Raw genomic sequence first — 16,821 nt, forward strand, 5'->3', positions numbered from 1 at the left:
TTACATCTGTTAAGCCCAAACTCCCAATCCATCCCTCCCACCCCCACCACAAGTCTGTTCTTTCTGTACCACAGATAATCTTGAATTACAGTGGCTGCAGTGGAGAAATTTGAACCACTTTAGTTTTGATTTATTCTTATTGTTGATACAGCTTCACAGAAATACCACATACCTTATAAAACAACTTACGGGCGGCCCAAGCTGCGAGCGGCCGGCGAACCCGGCGCGCATGGTGCGTATACGGCACGCACGGCGCGTAAACGGCACGCAGAGCGCGTCGCGCACAGGACGCCCGTCCCCGCGCGCTGGCTCGGGAAGAGCCGGGCTTTCTCTGAGGAGCGTCTCCCGCATTGGGCACCACACAAACAAGGAGTTCCTTGTCAGAGACGGATATTGGAGTTGGCGGAAAGGCAGGCTGTGTAAGCTCTGGGAGGCAGAAGAGAAGCAGCGGTCGTGATATTCTGAAGGTTATGGTTGCACCCTGCGGGCGGCTGGGTGCTACTTTGCTCTGGCTCTTCCCTCCTTCCTGATGCTGGCCTTGACCATTAAAAACGACCTCAGGCCTCCATCGGACGCTTTGCTGACAGCTCAGAGGTGGCCACCGTGAAGAGCCAACAACCTTCCAGAGACTTCGTCGTCCCATTCCAGCAGCAGGGCATGCTGACTTCCTGTGAGTTCTGACACGTTTGTGACTTTTTTCTGTTCCTTCAACTACATGTTTTGGACCTTTACCTTCCCAGCTCTTCCCATAATTTTTTTTTTAAATTAATTAATTAATTTATTTATTTTTGGCTGTGTTGGTTCTTTGTTGCTGCACGCGGGCTTTGTCTAGTTGCGGCGAGCGGGGGCTACATTTTTTTAACTTTAGCTTTATTGGAGTATAATTGCTTTACAGAGGTGTGTTAGTTTCTGCTTTATAACAATGTGAGTGAGCTATACATGTACATATGTCCCCATATCTCCTCCTTCTTGCATCTCCCTCCCACCCTCCCTATCCAATCCCTCTAGGTGGTCACAAAGCACCGAGCTGATCTCCCTGTGCTATGTGGCTGCTTCCCACTAGCTATCTGTTTTACATTTGGTAGTGTATATATGTCTATGCCACTCTCTCACTTCGTCCCAGCTTACCCTTCTCCCTCCCCATGTCCTCAAGTCCATTCTCTACGTCTGCATCTTTATTCCTGTCCTGCCACTATGTTCTTCAGAACCACTTTTTTTTTTTTTTAGATTCCATATATATGTGTTAGCATACAGTATTTGTCTCTTTCTGACTAACTTCACTCTGTATGACAGACTCTAGGTCCATCCACCTCACTACAAATAACTCAATTTTGTTTCTTTTTATGGCTGAGTAATATTCCATTGTATATATGTGCCACATCTTTATCCATTCATCTGTTGAAGGACACTTAGGTTGCTTCCGTGTCCTGGCTATTGTAAATAGAGCTGCAGTGAACATTGTGGTACGCGGGGGCTAGTCTTTGTTGCAGTGTGCAGGCTTCTCATTGCAGTGGCTTCTCTTGTTGCGGAACATGGGCTCTAGGCGCTCAGGCTTCAGTAGTTGTGGCACGTGGGCTCAGTAGTTGTGGTTCATTGGCTTCAGTTGTTGTGGCACTCACAACAACTGAGGGCTCAGTAGTTGTGGCTCGTGGGCTGTAGAGTGCAGGCTCAGTAGTTGTGGCACACGAGCTTAGTTGCTCCAAGGCATGTGGGATTTTCCCGGACCAGGGCTTGAACCCATGTCCCCTGCATTGGCAGGCAGATTCTTAACCACTGCACCACCAGGGAAGCCCCCCACAATTGTTTTAAAACTGTTGTTGAGATGGGAGAGAGCCAACATGGCAGAAAAGGACCTTGACCTCACCTCCTCTCACTGACACACCAAAATCACAACTAACTACTGAACAACCATTTCCCAGACTAGCAGAGGTAAGTTTGATGGGTCCCTAGAGCAAGGAGATCTGTGCCCAGCTTCTCAGCAATGCCCTTGGGGAAGGAGCAAGACCCAAGAGAGGAATGGGTGCCATTTGGTCAGGGCCAGTATGGCTGTCAGTGTAGACCAATCACAGAGGACCAGATGGACACCCACACACATGCACACAAACAGTACCTTGACCCTGGGTAAGATCGCAGACATAGATGACAGCCCTTAGGGAAGGGAAACCCCAAAATGACTGAAGTGACATTTTAGAAAAATGTAAAGGTCATTTTTTAAAAATCGGAGTATAGTTGATTTACAATGTTGTGTTAGTTTCAGGTGTACAGCAAACTGATTCAGTTATACATGTGTATATTCCTTTTTATATTCCTTTCCATTATGGTTTAATCGCAGGATATTGAATATTGTTTGTTTTTTTTTAAATTGAAGTATAGTTGATTTACAATGTTAGTTTCTGGTGTACAGCAAAGTGATTCAGATATCTATATATCTATATCTATATTTGTATCTATATCTATATATATATTCTTTTTCAGATTCTCTTCCCTTATAGGTTATTACAAACTATTGAGTATAGGTCCTTGTGCTATACAGTAGGTTCTTGTTGGTTATCTATTTTATGTATAGTAGTGTGTATATGTTAATGCCAGACTCTTAATTTATCTCCCCTCCTTCTGCTTTAGCAACCATAAGTTTGTTTTCTATGTCTGTGAGTCTGTTTCTGTTTCATACATAAGATTGTGTCATATTTTAGATTCCACTGTAAGCGATATCATATCATATTTGTCTTTGTCTGACTTACTTCACTTAGTACGATAATCTCTAGGTCCCTTCATGTTGCTGCAAATGGCATTATTTCATTCTTTTTATGGCTGAGTAGTATTCCACTGTATCAATACACCACATCTTCTTTATCCATTCAGCTGTCAATGGACATTAGGTTGCTTCCATGTCTTGGCTATTGTGAATAGTGCTGCTATGAACATTGGGGTGCATGTATGTAAAGGTCATTCCTTGCACCCATGGGTTTGTGGAATGAGATTTATTAATGCCACATCCTTGCTTTATCAAGGATGCATTTATATACAGCTTAGCTTTCATGTCATATGCAGTTGATTCTAACCTAATAATTTAAAACTGGACCCCCATATATGGTGGTGACAAAAGTTTATACTTTATGATTACATATATTCCTGTAATAACCCTGTGAGATAAAAAGAATATGTATTACTCCCACCACCATCCCATTCTATAGGTGAAGAAACTAATTCAGAGAGGTCAAATGCATGAACAAAAGTCACACAGCCATGCTAGAGGCACAGTTGATCTTCTGACACATAATCGCATAAAATCTTTATGTAATACCATGCTACCTGTATTAATCAAAGTGTTGATTTTTAAGAACATTCCAGGGGCTTCCCTTGTAGCACAGTGGTTAAGAATCTGCCTCCCAATGCAGGGGACACGGGTTCGAGCCCTGGTCCGGGAAGATCCCACATGCCGCAGAGCAACTAAGCCCGTGTGCCACAACTATTGAGCCTGCATGCCACAACTACTGAAGCCAGTGCATTTAGAGCCTGTGCTCTGCAACAAGAGAAGCCAGCGCAATGAGAAGCCCACGCACCGCAATGAAGAGTAGCCTGCGCTCACCGCAACTAGAGAAAGCCCGAGCGCAGCAACGATGACCCAACGCAGCCAATAAATTAATTAATTAATTAAAAAGAACAAAAGAACATTCCATTTCCTGACCACGTTAAACAACTACAAGTTTTCTGTGTTTTGGATAAATTTTTCCCAGCAAAGTTAATTTTCATTTTTCAAAATTCAGTTACAATTTTCAAATATCCTTTATAGAATTGATGCCACATTATTTGCTAATTGTTGCCTAATTGTTGAATTTTCTTGTCTGTTGGTACAACTAAACTTTTCTTTTCCTTTTGTATGAGACACATTCTGCTAAAATTACCTGCTGCTGTTTGTGATTCTGGTGGTGATTTTGCCAGCTGGAGAAAAGGGGTGGCAGCTTGAGTGAAATTCTCATGTTTGATATCTTCAAAGTGGAGCCTGCAATTACTTCCCTCCGTTTTAAATTTTATAACACAGTGGGGCTCCTCAGATTGTACAGTGTGGTCCTAAGGTTTTTGATGTTTCCCCAAATTCCAAGACTTGTTTTATAATCATGACTGCATAAAAACTCCCAGTGGCTTAGCAGACTTACATGGTTATAAAGGAAGCTCACTTCCATAAAATACTCTTGTAATAAAAAAATCTTTTCTTTGGTATTCAGCTATGTTAATGCCAACGAGAAGATGACCTCAAGTTAGTCCTTCACCATAAAGTTGTATATTGTTATTATGACAGAATTCCAAAAGTGTTTGTCAAAAATAAAAATAGACCACTTAATTTCTTTCTTTTTTTTTTCACTTCATTTCTTTCTAACATCTTCACATAGAGGGACAAAAGGGGACCAAAGTACTAGATAGAAATGATTTTGTAAATACCAACATTGACCAGTGACTATTGGAACAATATGAAAAGAAGCCAGTATAATAAAAGACCTGTTGTGTCTGTTTCTCCGTTTTGATCCCAAAAGCAAGCATGTGGTTTACAGTGAAAACCAGCTTCACTGAGAGTATGACTGTAAAAGATAGAAGCGTGATGGTCTGGAGCAGAGAATTCTGGGCCAAGAGGGCAGCCGTGAGGGCTGCTGGCCCAGTTTTGTTGCTGGCTTGTCAGCAAATCATTAACCTCTTTATGTGTAAGAGTCTTATATGTGAAATGAAGATCCCTCCACCTGTTCTTAATCAAGTGTTAATGGATGTTAGGAGGATTAATTGTACAATCCCTTGAGTTCCAAAGGGGAAAATGAGGTGCGGAGGCAGCAGCTGTAGTCTCTTATCTAGATGCTGTCTTATAGAGCACTATAGGAGCAGGCTGCCTGTGCTTTGACACTTTAGTTCCCTTATTTAGGAAAGTCAAGCTATCAAAAATGAATTTTTAAACAATCAATAGTTTTAGAATGAAAGTAATAAGCATAAGCAACTTTTTATCACTGTATTAGAAGTTCCTAATCAATTAGTCCATCAGGTTAACAACTAAGAGTAGAAGCACCATCTAGAAATTTGCTCACCCCGTTGAACCCTATATGGGAGATGGATATTATCCACGGACACATGTACACCAAATTATTTTTTTTTAATTTTTTTTGCAGTACGCGGGCCTCTCACTGTTGTGGCCTCTCCCTTTGCGGAGCACAGGCTCCGGATGCACAGGCTCAGCGGCCATGGTTCATGGGCCCAGCCGCTCCGCTGCATGTGGGATCTTCGCAGACCGGGGCACGAACCCGTGTCCCCTGTGTCGGCAGGCGGACTCTCAACCACTGCACCACCAGGGAAGCCCCAAATTATTTTTTAAGTCATGCAAATATCTCAGTGCCTAAGATCCCATGTTAGCAGGTAGAATCAGATGCATAATTGTAAATATAAAATTTCAGATAAATATTATGTCCTAAACATCATCAATTTAAAAAATTAGACAGGCTGTATCTGACTACTATATTGTTCTTTTTTTTTTCTTTGTTCTAAATCGCTCAGTCCTTATGCACGACTCTTAAATTTTCTTTTAATTTGCTGCAAGGTAGACTTGCACATACGCAAACATACTTTCTTGTGTTTATGGATTACCTTTTTTTTTTCATTTTAACATCTTTATTGGAGTATAATTGCTTTACAATGGTATGTTAGTTTCAGCTTCACAACAAAATGAATCAGTTATATATATACATATGTTCCCATATATCTTCCCGCTTGCGTCTCCCTCCCTCCCACCCTCCCTATCCCACCCCTCCAGGCAGTCACAAAGCACCGAGCTGATCTCCCTGTGCTATGCGGCTGCTTCCCACTACCTATCTACCTTACGGTTCGTAGTGTATATATGTCCATGCCTCTCACTCGCTTTGTCACAGTTTACCCTTCCCCCTCCCCATAGCCTCAAGTCCATTCTATAGTAAGTCTGTGTCTTTATTCCTGTTTCACCCCTAGGTTTTTCATGACATTTTTTTCCTTAAATTCCATATATATGTGTTAGCATATGCTATTTGTCTCTCTCTTTCTGACTTACTTCACTCTGTATGACAGACTCTAGGTCTATCCACCTCATTACAAATAGCTCAATTTCGTTTCTTTTTATGGCTCACTAATATTCCATTGTATATATGTGCCACATCTTCTTTATCCATTCATCCGATGATGGACATTTAGGTTGTTTCCATCTCTGGGCTATTGTAAATAGAGCTGCAATGAACATTTTGGTACTTGACTCTTTTTGAATTACGGTTTTCTCAGGGTATATGCCCAGTAGTGGGATTGCTGGGTCATATGGTAGTTCTATTTGTAGTTTTCTAAGGAACCTCCATACTGTTCTCCACAGTGGCTGTATCAATTTACATTCCCACCAACAGTGTAAGAGGGTTCCCTTTTCTCCACACCCTCTCCAGCATTTACTGTTTCTAGATTTTTTGATGATGGCCATTCTGACTGGTGTGAGATGATATCTCATTGTAGTTTTGATTTGCATTTCTCTCATGATTAGTGGTGTTGAGCATTCTTTCATGTGTTTGTTGGCAGTCTGTAGATCTTCTTTGGAGAAATGTCTATTTAGGTCTTCTGCCCATTTTTGCATTGGGTTGTTTGTTTTTTTGTTATTAAGCTGCATGAGCTGCTTATAAATTTTGGAGATTAATCCTTTGTCAGTTGCTTCATTTGCAAATATTTTCTCCCATTCTGAGGGTTGTCTTTTGATCTTGTTTATGGTTTCCTTTGCTGTGAAAAAGCTTTGAAGTTTCATTAGGTCCCATTTGTTTATTTTTGTTTTTATTTCAATTACTCTAGGAGGTGGGTCAGAAAGGACCTAGCTGTGATTTATGTCATAGAGTGTCCTGCCTATGTTTTCCTCTAAGAGTTTGATAGTTTCTGGCCTTACATTTAGCTCTTTAATCCATTTTGAGCTTATTTTTGTGTATGGTGTTAGGGAGTGATCTAATCTCATACTTTTACATGTAGCTGTCCAGTTTTCCCAGCACCACTTATTGAAGAGGCTGTCCTTTCTCCACTGTACATTCCTGCCTCCTTTATCAAAAATAAGGTGACCATAGGTGCGGGGGTTTATCTCTGGGCTTTCTATCCTGTTCCATTGATCTATATTTCTGTTTTTGTGCCAGTTCCATACTGTCTTGATTACTGTAGCTTTGTAGTATAGTCTGAAGTCAGGAAGCCTGATTCCTCCAGCTCCGTTTTTCGTTCTCAAGATTGCTTTGGCTATTCGGGGTCTTTTGTGTTTCCATACAAATTGTGAATTTTTTTGTTCTAGTTCTGTGAAAAATGCCAGTGGTAGTTTGATAGGGATTGCATTGAATCTGTAGATTGCTTTGGGTAGTAGAGTCATTTTCACAATGTTGATTCTTCCAATCCAAGAACATGGTATATCTCTCCATCTATTTGTATCATCTTTAATTTCTTTCATCAGTGTCTTATAATTTTCTGCATACAGGTCTTTTGTCTCCTTAGGTAGGTTTATTCCTAGATATTTTATTCTTTTTGTTGCAATGGTAAATGGGAGTGTTTTCTTGATTTCACTTTCAGATTTTTCATCCTTAGTGTATAGGAATGCCAGAGATTTCTGTGCATTAATTTTGTATCCTGCTACTTTACCAAATTCATTGATTAGCTCTAGTAGTTTTCTGGTAGCATCTTTAGGATTCTCTATGTATAGTATCATGTCATCTGCAAACAGTGACAGCTTTACTTCTTCTTTTCCAAAATGGATTCCTTTTATTTCCTTTTCTTCTCTTATTGCTGTGGCTAAAACTTCCAAAACTATGTTGAATAAGAGTGGTGAGAGTGGGCAACCTTGTCTTGTTCCTGATCTTAGTGGAAATGCTTTCAGTTTTTCACCATTGAGGACGATGTTGGCTGTGGGTTTGTCATATATGGCCTTTATTATGTTGAGGAAAGTTCCCTCTATGCCTACTTTCTGCAGGGTTTTTATGATAAATGGGTGTTGAATTTTGTCAAAAGCTTTATCTACATCTATTGAGATGATCATATGGTTTTTCTACTTCAGTTTGTTAATATGGTGTATCACGTTGATTGATTTGCGTATATTGAAGAATCCTTGCATTCCTGGAATAAACCCCACTTGATCATGGTGTATGATCCGTTTAATGTGCTGTTGGATTCTGTTTGCTAGTATTTTGTTGAGGATTTTTGCATCTATGTTCATCAGTGTTATTGGCCTGTAGTTTTCTTTCTTTGTGACATCCTTGTCTGGTTTTCGTATCAGGGTGATGGTGTCCTGGTGGAATGAGTTTGGGAGTGTTCCTCCCTCTCCTATATTTTGGAAGAGTTTGAGAAGGATAGGTGATAGCTCTTCTCTAAATGTTTGATAGAATTCGCCTGTGAAGCCATTTGGTCCTGGGCTTTTGCTTGTTGGAAGATTTTTAATCACAGTTTCAATTTCAGTTCTTGTGATTGGTCTGTTCATATTTTCTATTTCTTCCTGATTCAGTCTTGGCAGGTTGTGCATTTCTAAGAATTTGTCCATTTCTTCCAGGTTGTCCATTTTATTGGCATAGAGTTGCTTGTAGTAATCTCTCATGATCTTTTGTATTTCTGCAGTGTCAGTTGTTACTTCCTCTTTTTCATTTCTAATTCTATTGATTTCAGTCTTCTCCCTTTTTTTCTTGATGAGTGTGGCTAATGGTTTATCAATTTTATCCTTTCAAAGAACCAGCTTTTAGTTTTATTGATCTTTGCTATCATTTCCTTCATTTCTTTTTCATTTATTTCTGATCTGATTTTTATGATTTCTTTCCTTCTGCTAACTTTGGGGGTTTTTTGTTCTTCTTTCTCTAATTGCTTTAGGTGCAAGGTTAGGTTGCTTATTCGAGATGTTTCCTGTTTCTTAAGGTAGGATAGTATTGCTATAAACTTCCCTCTTAGAACTGCTTTTGCTGCATCCCATAGGTTTTGGGTCATCGTGTCTCCATTGTCATTTGTTTCTAGGTATTTTTTGATTTCCTCTTTGATTTCTTCAGTGATCACTTCATTATTAAGTAGTGTATTGTTTAGCCTCCATGTGTTTGTATTGTTTACAGATCTTTTCCTGTAATTGATATCTAGTCTCATAGCGTTGTGGTCAGAAAAGATACTTGATACAATTTCAATTTTCTTAAATTTACCAAGGCTTGATTTGTGACCCAAGATATGATCTATCCTGGAGAATGTTCCATGAGCACTTGAGAAAAATGTGTATTCTGTTGTTTTTGGATGGAATGTCCTATAAATATCAATTAAGTCCATCTTGTTTAATGTATCGTTTAAAGCTTGTGTTTCCTTATTTATTTTCATTTTGGATGATCTGCCCATGGGTGAAAGTGGGGTGTTTAAGTCCCCTACTATGACTGTGTTACTGTCGATTTCCCCTTTTATGGCTGTTAGTATTTGCCTTATGTATTGAGGTGCTCCTATGTTGGGTGCATAAATATTTACAATTGTTATATCTTCTTCTTGGATCGATCCCTTGATCATTATGTAGTGTCCTTCTTTGTCTCTTCTAATAGTCTTTATTTTAAAGTCTATTTTGTGTGATATGAGAATTGCTACTCCAGCTTTCTTTCGGTTTCCATTTGCATGAAATACCTTTTTCCATCCCCTTACTTTTAGTCTGTATGTGTCTCTAGGTCTGAAGTGGGTCTCTTGTAGACAGCAAATATATGGGTCTTGTTTTTGTATCCATTCAGCCAATCTGTGTCTTTTGGTGGGAGCATTTAGTCCATTTACATTTAAGGTAATTATCGATATGTATGTTCCCATTCCCATTTTCTTAATTGTTTTGGGTTCGTTATTGTAGGTCTTTTCCTTCTTTTGTGTTTCTTGCCTAGAGAAGTTCCTTTAGCAGTTGTTGTAGAGCTGGTTTGGTGGTGCTGAACTCTCTCAGCTTTTGCTTGTCTGTAAAGGTTTTAATTTCTCCATCAAATCTGAATGAGATCCTTGCTGGGTAGAGTAATCTTGGTTGCAGGTTTTTCTCCTTCAACACTTTAAGTATGTCCTGCCACTCCCTTCTGGCTTGCAGAGTTTCTGCTGAAAGATCAGCTGTTAACCTTATGGGGATTCCCTTGTGTGTTATTTGTTGTTTTTCCCTTGCTGCTTTTAATATGCTTTCTTTGTATTTAATTTTTGACAGTTTGATTAACATGTGTCTTGGCGTATTTCTCCTTGGATTTATCCTGTATGGGACTCTCTGTGCTTCCTGGACTTGATTAACTATTTCCTTTCCCATATTAGGGAAGTTTTCAACTATAATCTCTTCAAATATTTTCTCAGTCCCTTTCTTTTTGTCTTCTTCTTCTGGAAGCCCTATAATTCTAATGTTGGTGCGTTTAATGTTATCCCAGAGGTCTCTGAGACTGTCCTCAGTTCTTTTCATTCTTTTTTCTTTATTCTGCTCTGCAGTAGTTATTTCCACTATTTTATCTTCCAGGTCACTTATCCGTTCTTCTGCCTCAGTTATTCTGCTATTGATCCCATCTAGAGTATTTTTCATTTCATTTATTGTGTTGTTCATCATTGTTTGTTTGCTCTTTAGTTCTTCTAGGTCCTTGTTAACTGTTTCTTGCATTTTGTCTATTCTATTTCCAAGATTTTGGATCATCTTTACTATCATTATTCTGAATTCTTTTTCAGGTAGACTGCCTATTTCCTCTTCATTTGTTAGGTCTGGTGGGTTTTTATCTTGCTTCTTCATCTGCTGTGTGTTTTTCTGTCTTTTCATTTTGCTTATCTTACTGTGTTTGGGGTCTCCTTTTTGCAGGCTGAAGGTTCGTAGTTCCTGTTGTTTTTAGTGTCTGTCCCCAGTGGCTAAGGTTGGTTCAGTGGGTTGTGTAGGCTTCCTGGTGGAGGGGACTAGTGCCTGTGTTCTGGTGGATGAGGCTGGATCTTGTCTTTCTGGTGGGCAGGTCCACGTCTGGTGGTGTGTTTTGGGGTGTCTGTAGACTTATTATGATTTTGGGCAGCCTCTCTGCTAATGGGTGGGGTTGTGTTCCTGTCTTGCTAGTTGTTTGGCATAGGATGTCCAGCACTGTAGCTTGCTGGTCATTGAGTGAAGCTGGGTGCTGGCGTTGAGATGGAGATCTCTGGGAGATTTTCGCCGTTTGATATTATGTGCAGCTGGGAGGCCTCTTGTGGACCAGTGTCCTGAAGTTGGCTCTCCCACCTCAGAGGCACAGCACTAATTCCTGGCTGCAGCACCAAGAGCCTTTCATCCACACGGCTCCTTAATTTGGGATGATTCGTTGTCTATTCATGTATTCCACAGATGCAGGGTACATCTAGTTGATTGTGGAGCTTTAATCCACTGCTTCTGAGGCTGCTGGGAGAGATTTCCCTTTCTCTTCTTTGTTCTCACAGCTCCCAGGGGCTCAGCTTTGGATTTGGTCCCGCCTGTCCGTGTAGGTCGCCGGAGGGCGTCTGTTCTTTGTTCAGACAGGACGGGGTTAAAGGAGCCGCTGATTCGGAGGCTCTGGCTCACTCAAGCCGGGGGTGTAGGGAGGGTCTCGGAGTGCGGGGGCGGGCCTGCGGGCAGAGGCCGGCGTGATGTTGCAGCAGCCTGAGGCGTGCTGTGCGTTCTCCCGGGGGAGTTGTCCCTGGATCCCGGGACCCTGGCAGTGGCGGGCTGCACAGTCTCCCCGGAAGGGGGGTGTGGATAGTGACCTGTGTTCGCACACAGGCTTCTTGGTGGCGGCAGCAGCGGCCTTAGCATCTCATGTCTGTCTCTGGGGTCCGCACTTTTAGCCGCGGCTCGCACCCGTCTCTGGAGCTCCTTTAAGCAGCGTTCTTAATCCCCTCTCCTCGTGCACCAGGAAATAAAGAGGGAAGAAAAAGTCTCTTGCCTCTTCGGCAGGTCCAGACTTTTCCCCGGACTCCCTCCCGGCTAGCCGTGGTGCACTAACGCCCTGCAGGCTGTGTTCACGCCGCCAACCCCAGTCCTCTCCTGGCGCTCCGACTGAAGCCCGACTGAAGCCGGAGCCTCAGCTCCCAGCCCCGCCCGCCCCGGCGGGGCGGGTGAGCAGACAAGCCTCTCGGCTGGTGAGTGCCGGTTGGCCCCGATCCTCTAAGCTGGATTCTCTCCGCTTTGTCCTCCGTACCCCTGTTTCTGTGCTCTTCTCCGCGGCTTCGAAGCTCCTCCACTCCGCCACCCGCAGTCTCCGCCCGCGAAGGGGCTTCCTAGTGTGTGGATACTTTTCCTCCTTCACAGCTCCCTCCCGCTAGTGCAGGACCCGTCCCTATCCTTTTGTCTCTGTTTATTTTTTTTTCTTTTGCCCTAACCAGGTACGTGGGGCGTTTCTTGCCTTTTGGGAGGTCTGAGGTCTTCTGCCAACGTTCAGTAGATGCTCTGTAGGAGTTGTTGCACGTGTAGATGTAGTCTGGTGTATCTGTGGGGAGGAAGGTGATATCCGTGTCTTACTCTTCCGCCATCTTCCTGGAAGTCTCTATTGTTCTTATTAAATACATTTTTTTTTAGATGTTGCAGGTAGGAGTTTATTAATTAATTAATTTATTTTTGGCTGTGTTGGGTCTTCATTTCTGTGCGAGGGCTTTCTCTAGTTGTGGCAAGCGGGGACCACTCTTCATTGCGGTGCGCGGGCCTCTCACTATCGCGGCCTCTCTTATTGCGGAGCACAAGCTCCAGACGCGCAGGCTCAGTAGTTGTGGCTCACGGCCTGGTTGCTCCGCGGCATGTGGGATCCTCCCAGACCAGGGCTTGAACCCGTGTCCCCTGCATTAGCAGGCAGACTCTCAACCACTGCGCCACCAGGGAAGCCCTAAATACATTTTTAATGAATAATAATTGTTTTAATTTTCAGGGGTAAAAAAACTGGACTAATGCAATAATATAAAAAGTTCAGAAGTCTTAGCCAGCATACTTAAAACATTTATAAGATCTATCAGTTTTATCTCTCAGATAATTGTTACCATATAATAGCTAGTCTTACACCCCTCATAAACTTTCAAATTAAGCTTCTACATGGTCTCCTGATTCATAATTTTGTTCTCATGGACAGCACTGATATCAGTTAAAGTCAAGTCACCTAATGACTTTCTCTTTAGGAAAGTCACTGCTAGCTGCTCATCTTACTTAGAATGAACAGTTATCTTTATAAGATACTGAAAATTCACTAAACACATACAAAGAGAGTGGATAATCAAGAACAGTAACCAAATCAGTACATGGAATACCCAGTCTAATCTATGACCGAGAGAGGGTTCTACCATTTCTGAATTATAAAATGAAACAACTAAAATTCACATCAGTGCTTTTAAGGTCAGATTTTGTCATTTAAGTTACAAATGGATCAAAAATTGTTTTAAGAAAAAGGGAAAAGAAAGGTTTTCTTAGAAGCAAGCAATGGGCATTTAGTGAATGCAAGGCCCTAAAAACATGAAAGGAATATTAAGTTGCAATGTACATGCTTCTGCTTGGGGTAGTTGGCTCCCAGAAGGAAGATAAGCATTGAATCAACTAGAATACAAGTTAAATGATGCTAGTGTAGTATTGAAAGGTAGGAAATACTAGTGTTTGTTTTCCATGACCTCTATATAATCTCATCACTGGTTTATCTCACCAGACATAGAATTCATATAGTGTATTAGTTTTCTATTGCTGCATAACAACTTACCACAAACTTAGTGGCCTGCAACACATTTATTATCTCACAATTCTGTAGGTTAGAGCCTGGGCATAGTGTGCCTGGGTTTTCTGCTCAGAGTCTCGTTGAGCTGATAATGTGTCAGTCAGGGCTATGGTTCTCATCTGGGGCTTCAGTGCTCTTCCAGGCTCACTGGTTGTTGGCAGAATTCAGTTGCGTGGGGTTGTAGGACTTAGAGCCCCGTTTTTCCTGTTTGCTTTTGACTGGGGACTGCTCTCAGCTTTTGGAGGCTGCACCTAGTTCCTGGCCACGCGGCTGCCATAGGCAGTTCACATGGATGTGTGCTCTGTTCTAGGCCAGCCAGTGAGTGTCACTCTGCCTTTCTTCTCTGTGACTAGCTAGAGAAAACTGCCTCTAAACAGCTCACTGGATTTGGTCAGCTCCACTGAGTTGACTTAAAGTCAATTATGCATGTACCATAAAATAATCATATTATATCATATTTATAATCCCTCCCACATTCAAAAGGAAGAGATTATATAGGGGTGTAAGTCATTGGGGGTCACCTTTAGAATTCTGTCTACCACATTTAGTTTCCAAAACGTTTCCACATAGTTTATAATTCCACACTCTCTGAAACTTTATGCTCCTTTTTTAAAAATAAGGAAACCAAAATGGGACTAAGACGTAGAAGGGAAGGAACCATCAATTACAGGATTCCTACTGTGTGCCAGGACAATACTGGGTGCTTTTTATGCAGTGCCTCTTTTCATTTTCACAAAACATTTGCAATGGTAGCCTTATCCCACTTTTTATATGAGAAAAACTAGGCTCAGAGTAGATGAATAATTTGCCCAATGTCACAAGCCATGTAAGAAGTATAGCCAAGACTTACATCCAAGTCTTTTGATTCCAGTTTCCTTTTTTCTTTTTCTTTTTAGGTTATTCAGAATAAGAACAAAATACTTCATGGGATGTGTGCTTGACAAAAAGAAGACAAGAGTTAGAGGGTTCCTGGGTACGGGCAGGTGAGTAGAATGCAGACAAACGTGCCAATGTGATTCAAACACAGTGGGGTGCTCAGAAGAGAATATAAGACCAGCACATTGGACTAACTTTGTGGAGGACAATTAGGCCACTCCTATCAAAATTACAAAAGCACATGACCTTTAATTTAGCAATTCCACTTTTAAGACTATATCCTACCAATATATTTGTTCACGGGAAAAATGAAATGTGTACCAAGTTATGCTTTTCAGCACTGTTTGTAATAGAAAAGAATGGAAACATCCCCATTGTGCATCCATATGGGGTTGGTTCTATAAATCATGACACATCCATGGAATTGAATGCTATGCAGCCGTAAAAAAGAGAATGAGAAGGCTCTTTATGCATGAAGATGGGGATTATTTCACTATTTTGTTAAGCGAAAAAAAGATGCAGAACTGTGTGCACGTTGTCACTGTTCTTGTAAAAAGGGGGGAAGGAAATACAGATATATCTATATATATAATGATTGTGGTGTGTGTGTGTGTGTGTGTGTGTGTGTGTGTGTGTGTGAGACTTGTATATTAATAGAATAGCTCTGGAAATATACACACACATGAAAGCTGGCAGCATGGTCCACCTCCAGACAGTGGAACTGGGTGGCTGAGAATAAAAATTGAATAGAAATTTTCACCGTATAGATTCATATATTTGACTTTTAAACTATGTGAAATATGAATATATGTTATACAAGTTGGTGGTCTACTGCTTATGGTAAAAGGATCCAAAGGGAAGGGGAAGAAGAGGCTCAAGAGACATGGAAAATATTTGCATGTAGAAATCTGTTTATTTGGCAAGGGACATGGAGTTATTTCTGAAATTTTTGTTTGAGAAGCCAGCATTTAAATTTATGTCGCTGCTTATTAAGTCCAAAAATAATAGCGAAGAAAAATTAATAGTGATTAGAGTGATGAATTGGGAGATTGGGATTAATATATATACATTATTGATACTATGTATAAAACAGATAACTAGTGGGAACCTACTGTATAGCACAGGGAACTCTATTCAATGCTCTGTGGTGCCCTTAATGGGAAGGAAATCTAAAAAAAGAGGGGATATATGTATACGTATAGCTGATTCACTTTGCTGTACAGTAGAAACTAACACAACATTGTAAAGCAACTATACTCCAATAAAAATTAAAAAGACAAAACAAAAACAAAAAAAAGAAAAATGAATAGTGAATAGAAGCTACGAAGAGGAGTATCAGGCATGAACATTTACAATTTAAATAAATAAACAATGAAGCGGTGTAAAAAGTCTGATGGAGCCAGGAATGAAATATGAGGATATCACTTAAATGAAAGAAGTTACTACTTTTGGTTCATGCCAACAGGTAGAGAGGATTCAGTTTACTAACCTGAAACTTATCATTCTCTATAAAACTGATACCTTTATAATTTTAACTAGAACATTGTAAATAACCATCCTCTGTTTTCCTAACTACAATCCTTGGGAGCTGAATCAAATGTGGGGGCCATCACTGGCTTGGTGGCAGAACATGAGCCAGGGAAGGAATTTAGATGTCAGTCATCATGCCTCACATTGGATCTGTCTAGTGCCAAGAAAACTAAGTTTATCCTCAAACCTTCAAAATAAAGGTTTTCAAAGCTTGGAGCTTCCAGATCGCATCTGCATTAAAGGCTTCCAAGATTTACACACAGAAACTTCTCTAGGCAGCAGTCTCTTTGAACCCCTCTCCTCTGAGGCTGCCTGGTGGTATTTAGTGTTGGGGCGGGGGGTGGGGGTGAGGAGCAGGAAGATTCAGAGAAACTCTAAGTGTAGAAAAAGGAGCAGACCCAGAGGATCAGATAGGATGTTTCCTTTTTTCCTGTTTGCTCTGTCCTTAAAGGCATCATTGCCTTCTTTCAGAACCAAGAAACTGAGATTTAACTACAGTTGGATTATGTCTTGTGTGCCTAGGCTGACCCCAGAGAGTGTCTAACAAGTGAAGTTACTTGTTCTGTCGTGCCTGTTCTGTCCTCATAACCCTGCCTTTCCATTTTTGCAATGGAACTGATCAGCCAGTAGACCCTCATGGACCATTGGTAGTTTTAAGCCTTATTGGGTGGACAGTCTGCTTCGAAGTATACTCCTCCAGCATTTCCCTGAAAAGTTCTCTCTTTTT

The 16,821-nt window shown here is 41.1% G+C and overlaps 1 long non-coding RNA gene across 1 annotated transcript in view; it reads left to right on the forward strand.

Annotated features, from left to right (window-relative positions):
- The first annotated feature begins 319 nt into the window (after positions 1 to 319).
- The window catches only part of LOC307180868, a 278,908-nt gene continuing 262,406 nt past the window's right edge, over positions 320 to 16,821 (forward strand). Inside the window, exons 1-2 of the long non-coding RNA XR_013825796.1 lie at positions 320 to 670; positions 14,585 to 14,671. This is a non-coding gene — a long non-coding RNA (uncharacterized lncRNA). The remainder of the gene's footprint in view (positions 671 to 14,584; positions 14,672 to 16,821) is intronic.

The sequence above is a fragment of the Stenella coeruleoalba genome (assembly GCF_951394435.1).
Source record: "Stenella coeruleoalba genome assembly, chromosome: X".
In the NCBI taxonomy this organism is placed as follows: domain Eukaryota; kingdom Metazoa; phylum Chordata; class Mammalia; order Artiodactyla; family Delphinidae; genus Stenella; species Stenella coeruleoalba.